At 45.0% G+C, this 8,783-nt stretch overlaps 1 pseudogene; it reads right to left on the bottom strand.

The window, feature by feature from the left end:
- Positions 1-323: 323 nt before the first annotated feature.
- The window catches only part of LOC119306991, a 17,419-nt pseudogene continuing 8,959 nt past the window's right edge, over positions 324-8,783 (bottom strand).

The raw sequence follows: 8,783 nt of genomic DNA, 5'->3' as shown, positions 1-8,783 counted from the left end.
AGACATTTACGCATGAGCCAATCCAACAAGAAATGCAGCACAGAGTATCTACTGCAAAATGTTTATACTCACATCACAGTTTGCCATACCATCACTTGTGAAACGGGATAAATCCAGTAAGATTCAGGATCACCACATTAGCTACAAAATGCAGTATATTCCATCTTTCTGCTAACTGCACATCATCTGCACCCATTTCTCCTCTTTGTTAACGGAAGTAAGGGAGTGGGATAGAGAACTGGATAAACAATTGAGATTTATCTTCTCAATTTTCACAAAATGATGCTGCAACAGAACAGTAGATGTTGCACTGAAACTTGCAGTCTGTAAATCTCATCTATCTTCACTTATGACAGCAAAAAAACATACAGTATGTTTACAGTCACATAATGCTGCAAAATAATTACCGCCAACCAGAAACAGTTAAAACTTAGTACTCCCTCTGGCTCTAATTAACTGTCGCGACCTATACTTGTGTGCTTCACCACTTAGCTTGCGGGTCGCGTCAATTAAATGGGTCCGGAGGGACTAGTATTTTTTTCAGGAAGTTAATGAGCCATGATACCCGGTCCTCCTCGCTCATGGCCATATATGCGGAGCCCTGGGCTGTGTTGTCCATCAGTTGAGACAGGGCAACTAATAAAGATTCCTCAGCAAAGCCAGGCATGTTCATCACAGCACTATATAGCACATCTGGATCCACCTCATCCATCACTATAGTACCATGAATGGGAGCTGCTCCAATGATCTTTGGTGTGTCCTCTTCCTGTGCCATGAATGATCTTGGGACAATCTGAACAACAGAACAGTATAATCAGACAAGCAGAGCATGTACAGAGGGCCATGGTATAGCACAATCAAAATCATAATTCGTCTCTTCTTAGATGCATCATTAGTACCGTCGTCATGTATTTTAATCTGTGGTAATCTAGACACATGAGGCATCAAATAGACAAAAAACAGACACGTAACTCGACACTTGTCATGATTATGCAAAGAAAGAGTAGGTACTTAATCAGTGCCAAGAATAAAAACAATACAACAGTTAGCTTGGCGGGCACACATACCCCTCTGATGTGAGCAAGCTTCATCTTGTTCTCCTCTGATTCACACCATTTCACTAGTGTAGGGCAGTCACGGATGATTAAGTGTTCAAGCTTAGTCAGTTGTTGTATGCTGTCCGGCAAAGACCCGATCCCCTTACAGCATGTGACCTGCAATTTCTTGAGAAAGGTAAGTTTTCCTAACCACTGCGGTAGTGATGTCATGCTTCTGCACTCAGACAGCCTTAGGTCCTGCAGAGATGTCAGCTGAGCTAATCATCTCGGCAATTCTGCCTGGTCAAAGGACAATGATACGAGGGACGAGAGCTGTTGGATAATCTTAGGTGAGGTGGTCAGATCACTGCAACCGATGATAGTTAAACTATGGAGGGCAGGGAGTTGGTGAAGCAACCTCCACTGATGCATGGGCACCTTGCTGCCTTTAACACTCAGTCTAGTTACCGGAGAAGAGGAAGCACCGCTGTGTGACAAGCTCTCCCCCCATGATGACAGCATATTATCAGAATCTATTATCCGCAAAACGTTAGCTCTTGGTGGACATGGTTTCATCGTCAACTTGGCACATTGATCTATGGTCAACGCGTCAAGCATAGGCTCGCCCCTGGTATATGCCGTGTTCCACTCTTCCAAACTCTCCATGCGGCAGAAACCCAGCTCTCGTAGGTATGGTAGCTGACCAAGTGATGGTAGGTTATTGCAGTTAGGAAAATCACAGAAATATAACTGAGAAAGATTAGGGAGATGCTGCCTGATACCCATAAGCCAATCAGGAACGCTGACACTGCTGTAACCACTGATATACAATCTCCTCACGCTGCTTGGTGGCACTAGTTTTTCCAACACCTCCTTGTCCTCCACAAACCTTGAAGCTGCTATAGTCCACTCAAATTTTAGAGTTTCAATATTTTTTTTCTCTATCAGTTTTATATTGTCCCCCTCTCCTGCAGACTTCACATTTTCAAGTCTATATATTGTCAGCACTTTAGGACATGTATGGTAAGGCAGGATCATATTGCTGCTACATTTATCACTTAAGGCAAGCACCAGAACATCAGCAGGAAGCTTCAATCTGGAGCAGTATAAGAGGTTCAATGTATGCAGCTTTATGAGGTTGTCAATACTTTCTGGTATACAAAAATACACTTGATTGTTTGACAAGTCCAGATGCTCTAGATTAGAAAGAGTACAGACAGAGTCAAGCAATCTGACAATGTCGTTTCCTGATGCTGGCACCATGACAATCTCGTTTTCTGGTTGCGGCACCATGGCGTTCATGCACCCCGATAGATTTAAATACCTGAGTTTGATCAGATTGCTAATGACCTTTGGCAGCCTTCCGATATGTTCCTTGTTACCTGATAAATTCAGATATTGAAGTTTGGTAAAACCACCCAAAGATTCTGCTATAGACATACTGCAGTGTGATAAATCCAGATGAACCAGCTGCTTGAGCTCTGCGAATGATATTGGGAGTTCACGTATTTCAACACAACCTGATAAATCAAGATGCATCATAGCTTTCATATCACCAATTGACTCCGGCAGTGCTGAGATTTTATCAGAGTCTCTAAGGTTCAGGTAATTTAACTGTGAGAGTTCAGTGATACAATTGGGAATCGTTTCATATCGGATTCGTGGAGCATGAATAAATCTCAACTGCTTTAGTTGACCAATACAATCAGGTAACTTCTTAATTAAGCATTCACTTAAATCCAAAACACGGAGGCACTTAGCTGACGAAAATGCATCATCACAAAGTTCTTGAAAGTAACAGCCCCTAAAGTGCAGCGAATATATATTTGCAGGAAAAGACAACTGCAATGACTTGCTACAATCTGTGAGCAATGCATAGCGGCATTTGTTTCCCTCGGTGTTAAGTTGATGGGCCAAAATCTCTCTTGCGAGATCATGCACTAGGTCATGCATTGTGAAGAATGTAACATATTTGTCTCCTTGTGTATCACTCTGCAGCAAAAAAAAAATGCTGTTAGAATTTTGAATTTATTTCATTTTGTAGTAGTATATTTATCAATGCAAATGCTGCCATATAACCGTAAAAAAAGTGTACATAAATAGAGTAGTATATCAATGGGAGTACTTCCATGTGGGTAAGATATTTTCATGGCCATTAATTTGGAACAATATTTTGTCGTTGTGAGTATAGTATCAGCTGAAGCTGGTATGACCAAATAGGTTATTGAAAGACATGCAGTGGTCAAAGTTGTGCCTATTAGATCACACAAGAAAAGGGTCAACGTTAACTCCATACAGGTTAAGACGAAGTTAGTGCAGTGGACTAAGCAAACAACTAGTCAAAGTTAAATGTGTTGAGGAGAAAGTGTTAAGAAGGCTTAGCACGAAAGTAGAGAAAAGCAGAGAGAGCTCAGCAAACAAAAGGCAACAAAACCCAAGAATAGACAAAGCAAAACAAAATAAATCAGCCAAAGCCCTGTATAGGAAGCTAAGCTATGATGCTAATGCTGTTGCTTGGGAGGCCAGGATGGGAAGTCTTCCTCCGGCTGAGAGGCGATCTGCTGCAACGAGAATGTGGAAAGCACACGGTAACAAACCTGCCTGGACAAGACAGATCCTGTGAGAAGGTGCGACATCATCTCGTCGACCTGATCAAAAAGAGGGCAAACACGTTGGTCTGTCAGGCCATGGTGCTCCAGGAGTCATCGTGAAAATATACAATATGTGAGCTGGAATATCTAAGGTTGAAAATAAGAGTAAAATTATGTAGTAACTCACAAAAAGTGTTTTTGAATATTGAAGGAAGGACATCCCCAAAAGTTGAGTGACATAATTCTCGCAGAGCTGCATAGAATCAAATATCCTAGATTGCTCAACGAATCCAAGAGCAATCCATTGGTGAATTAGATCATACTTGGCTATTTTGTGACCTTTTCGAAAGATTGCACAATAGGAAAAGCACAACTTCAACCAAGCAGACATGTGGCTGTAGCTTAGCTGTAAGGTCGCAAGCACTTCATGGCCCACAGAAGTAGATAGATTCCAAATATAACTGTCTCTCACCGACTCCCATTCATCTGACCTCATGCCGTTCAACATGTATCCAAGTGATTGAGCTGCCAAGGCCACACCTCCACACTTGGTTGCAATCTCCCTTCCTATATGTTCCAATTGTTCTTTGTCCACTCGGTTTTCAAAGTCGGCCTTTTGTTTTAAAATAGTCCAGCACTCATCGACTGTCAAAGTCTCCAGCTTGTATGGTGCAACTGCAGGACTACAAAATTTCCTTGCGAGACCTTCATCACGTGTAGTTACTATAATCACCTTGCTTCCTAGGCCAAGCCCTAGCATAACCTTCAGTTTATCTAACTCTTTTGGGTTTTCCTCCCACAGGTCATCTAAAACAATAAGGATGCTCTTACCATCAAATAGCTCTTTGAGGCGTTTATGAAGCATCTGCTTGGTAAGTACATTGCTGATCTTGTCTGTTAACTGTGTTATTATGGAGTTGCCAATCTTGTTCAAGTTGAATTCCTGGGAAACATATACCCAAACCCGAGTGTAGTCTTGGAACTTTGGGTCATTGAATACCAATTGTGCCAAGGTTGTCTTGCCAACGCCTCCAATGCCATATATTGGAAGGATGACCAATTCTTCTGTGATGCTCTCCGATAAAATAGACAATATTTTCTGTTTTTCCTCAGTCCTTCCGATGATTACTTCTTCCACATCTGATGATGTTTCCCTGTCAGCAAGTTGCTGCACAGTACGGTTAGAGTTATCTGCTGGCATCAAATTGCAATGTCCATGTTCATTATTGTTCAGTTCAGCTACCATCATCTCCAACATATTAGACTCGCTCTTGAGACCAATTGTTGGACACGGGAGCACATCTGATATCTGCAACCAGTTTTTATGTGTAAGTACATGGAGAAGACCAATAGAATTATCATGCTCATGATCTCATAGTCCAGTAAATTCTCTGGGATGATTATGCTACATGTGTGTAAACTAAGTTATTGACTGATCTTTCAGTTAGATTGCTCTTCACAAAACGTGCAACCGGCTGAGGAAAAGGATGTAATACCAGATGTTGGAATAAAAGTTCAACATATATACTCGAATGGCAAAATCCAACACATCGAAACAACAAACATGTGAACACATGAGCAGCCTCAACACCACCTTCACTAAGACGACACCATTACACCAACATGGCCATAGTCCTGAAAGTGGGTGACGCGATGACATGTTTGAAGCGGAAACAAGGTGTGCGCCATGATTCTAACACTAGGTTAATGCTTACGGAGCATCACCATGTGGCAAGTGCTCTCCACCACCACCTCTTCCCCTCGGGCGCCAGCTGTCGGCATAGTATGGAAGAGGCCGACGGTGACCGTCGGCATACTTTTGGCCGTCGGCTTAGAGCCCTGTTCCGGTAGTGGGCGGCGCCCCGAAGACACTCATATCCTCAACTAGCTCGTTTCTCCTCCACCACTCTACTCCACCAGCCACTGAGCAACACCTCTCTGCCTCTCCTCTCTCCCACCACCGTCTCCGGAAGCCACTGCTGCAGCCTCCAGCAGTGTCCAGTGAGGGTGTAACGCCCTCGATGCGGCTATATCTCCCACGTGTCGAAGCACGACTTAGAGGCATAACCGCATTGAAAGCAATGTCGCAAGTGAGGTAATCTTCACACAACCCATGTAAAACATAAGGGAAAGAGATACATAGTTGGCTTACAATCGCCACTTCGCACAAGTACATGAATAAAGCATTACATCAACCAGATACAATCACAGGTCCGACTACGGAACCAAAATAAAAGAAGAACCCCAAATGCGACAAAGGTCCCCGATCGACCCCAACTGGGCTCCACTACTGATCAACTAGAACGAAACAACACAAAGGGCAAGATCTTCATCGAGCTCCTCCTTGAGCTTGGTTGCGTCACCTGTTCGGTAACATAGGCACCTGCAAACTGGTTTTGGAAGTATCTGGTGAGCCACGGGGACTCAGCAATCTCGCACCCGCGAGATCAAGACTATTTAAGCTTATAGGAAGGATGGAGTAATGAGGTGGAGCTGCAGCAAGCGACTAGCATATATGGTGGCTAACATACGCAAATGAGAGCGAGAAGAGAAGGCAAAGCACGGTCGATAAAAGTATGATCAAGAAGTGATCCTATAGCAACCTACGTCAAGCATAACTCCAACACCGTGTTCACTTCCCGGACTCCGCCGGAAAGAGACCATCACGGTTACACACACGGTTGATGTATTTTAATTAAGGTCAACTTCGGGTTTTCTACAACCGGACGTTAACAAATTCCCATCTGCCCATAACCGCGGGCACGGCTTTCGAAAGTTCAAATCCCTGCAGGGGTGTCCCAACTTAGCCCATCACAAGCTCTCACGGTCAACGAAGGAATAGACCTCCACCCGAGACATTCCGATCAGACTCGGTATCCCGGTACAACAAGACATTTCGACAGGGTAAAACTAAACCAGCAACACCGCCCGAATGTGCCGACAAATCCCGATAGGAGCTGCACATATCTCTTTCTCAGGGCACACTCAGATGAGCGCTCCATACAACTAAAACCAAACCTCGAGTTTCCCCGAGGGGGCGCTGCACAGGACTCTAGTTCGGACCAACACTCAGAGGAGCACTGGCCCGGGGGGGGTTAAAAAAAATGATGACCCTTGAGTCTGCAGAACCCAAGGGAAAGAAAAGGCTAGGTGGCAAACGGTAAAACCAATGTTGGGCATTGCTGGAGAAGCTTTACTTAAGGCGAACTGTCAAGGGGTTCCCATTATAGCCCAACCGCGTAAGGGACGCAAAATCCGGGAACATAACACCGATATGACGGAAACTAGGGCGGCAAGAGTGGAACAAAACACCAGGCATAAGGCCGAGCCTTCCACCCTTTACCAAGTATATAGATGCATTAATTAAATAAGATATATTGTGATATCCCAACAAGTAAACATGTTCCAACAAGGAACAAACTTCAATCTTCACCTGCAACTAACAATGCTATAAGAGGGGCTGAGCAAAGCGGTAACATAGCCAATCAACGGTTTGCTAGGACATGGTGGATTAGAGCTTTGACATGGCAATTTGGGAGGCTGACAAGCAAAAGGTAGGCATCGCAGCATTGGCATAGCAAGAGCGAGCAAACTAGCATAGCAAAGATAGTAGTGATTTCGAGGGTATGATCATCTTGCCTGAGATCCCGCAAGGAAGAAGAAAGAGTCCAAGAAGAAGACAATCGGTCGTAGACGAACGAATCCTCACAACTCCGGAACGAAACCGAAGCTAACGAGAGAAGCAACCCGGAAAGAAACAAACAACATAGTAAACAACCATCACAACAACATGGCACGATGCACAATCGAGTATGATGCATGTCCGGTTTAATGAGGCATAGCATGGCAAAGTGCACAAACAATCCTACAAATTAAGTGAAGCTCAATATGCAACGAGGTGCATGTTGACGAAACACCACATCAATTATTTAGTTCTCTCTCGGTTATGCTATCCAACAATATTAACTGTTGTTAAACATGGCAAGAGGTGAAGCATAATATAAACTATACCATCTAAACAATTTAAATGGGGCCGGATATAAAAACAACAATTCCAGTAAATCCCCATATGCATTTAGCAATTTAAAGCAACAACAATTTTAAACATTTTAATTGTTGTTATCATGATGCAGATGACATATGCAAGTTTATGCAATTTTTATGAAAATGTTGACATGAGCATGATAAGGAGCATTTGGTCACCATGGCGGAACAAAAAGGGTGCCACGGCGGCGAAACAAAAATGGTGCCACGGCAACATATCCGAAAATGATGCCACGGCAACATATCCGAAAATGATGCCACGGCAACATATCGGTTCCGGTAGCTCACGGAGATACCGGTGCAAAAGGAGGCGTGAACAAGTCATGCAAGATGGTGGGGTGCTCCCGGCTTCCGGGTTCCCACGGGATAGTGGCATGGAAACGAGTGACAAACGGACACGATGCAAAAACGGGCATCTCATACAACATGCATTCGGTCCACGGACATCGTCTCGGTGTTATACCTTCGAAGCGTGCGTTTCGGGCGGATCGAGTTCGTAGAGGGAAGTAGACGTTCACGGGTCGACGGTAGTGGTACATCTCGTACACGTTCACGGGTCGTCGTGGAGGTAGACGTTCACGGGCGTCGTGGAAGTAGTGGTACACGTTCGTTTTTCGGAGAGGTACTTGACGAATCCAACATCTTCGGGGCGACGGTAGTGGTTCACGGACGTCGTGGTACTTGTCGGTCCGGTCTTGGTGTAGATGTACAAGGCAAACGTAGTGGTACTTGCCGAAATCCACAGAGCCGGTGTGCTTGTTCAGGCGTCGGTCTTGCTGGAGGGGGGTACTTGGTGAATCCGCATAGTCGCACACGGGTCATAGTGCTACTAGGCAAAATCCACGGGGGTGGTCTTGGCGTGCAGCGAACAACAGCACAGGAAAGCAAGACATGGCCGAAGGTGAGGTTGCAGCGGCCTTGGGCATGAACTCCAGCGACGGGAGCCGGTGGGGACGCGGGGTGAAGAGGATGGCTGCGGCGCGAGGTCACGGGAAACCGAGACGATGCAGGTCGGCGATGCAGCAGGAGAGGCGAAGGCGATCTTGCTGCCGAGGCGACCATGGCATCAGCAGGGGCCGACGGGAGGCCGGGGCGCCGGAGATGCTGATGG

The sequence above is a fragment of the Triticum dicoccoides genome, chromosome 5B (genome assembly GCF_002162155.2).
Source record: "Triticum dicoccoides isolate Atlit2015 ecotype Zavitan chromosome 5B, WEW_v2.0, whole genome shotgun sequence".
In the NCBI taxonomy this organism is placed as follows: Eukaryota; Viridiplantae; Streptophyta; class Magnoliopsida; order Poales; family Poaceae; genus Triticum; species Triticum dicoccoides.
This window is presented reverse-complemented; position numbering and strand designations above follow the sequence as displayed.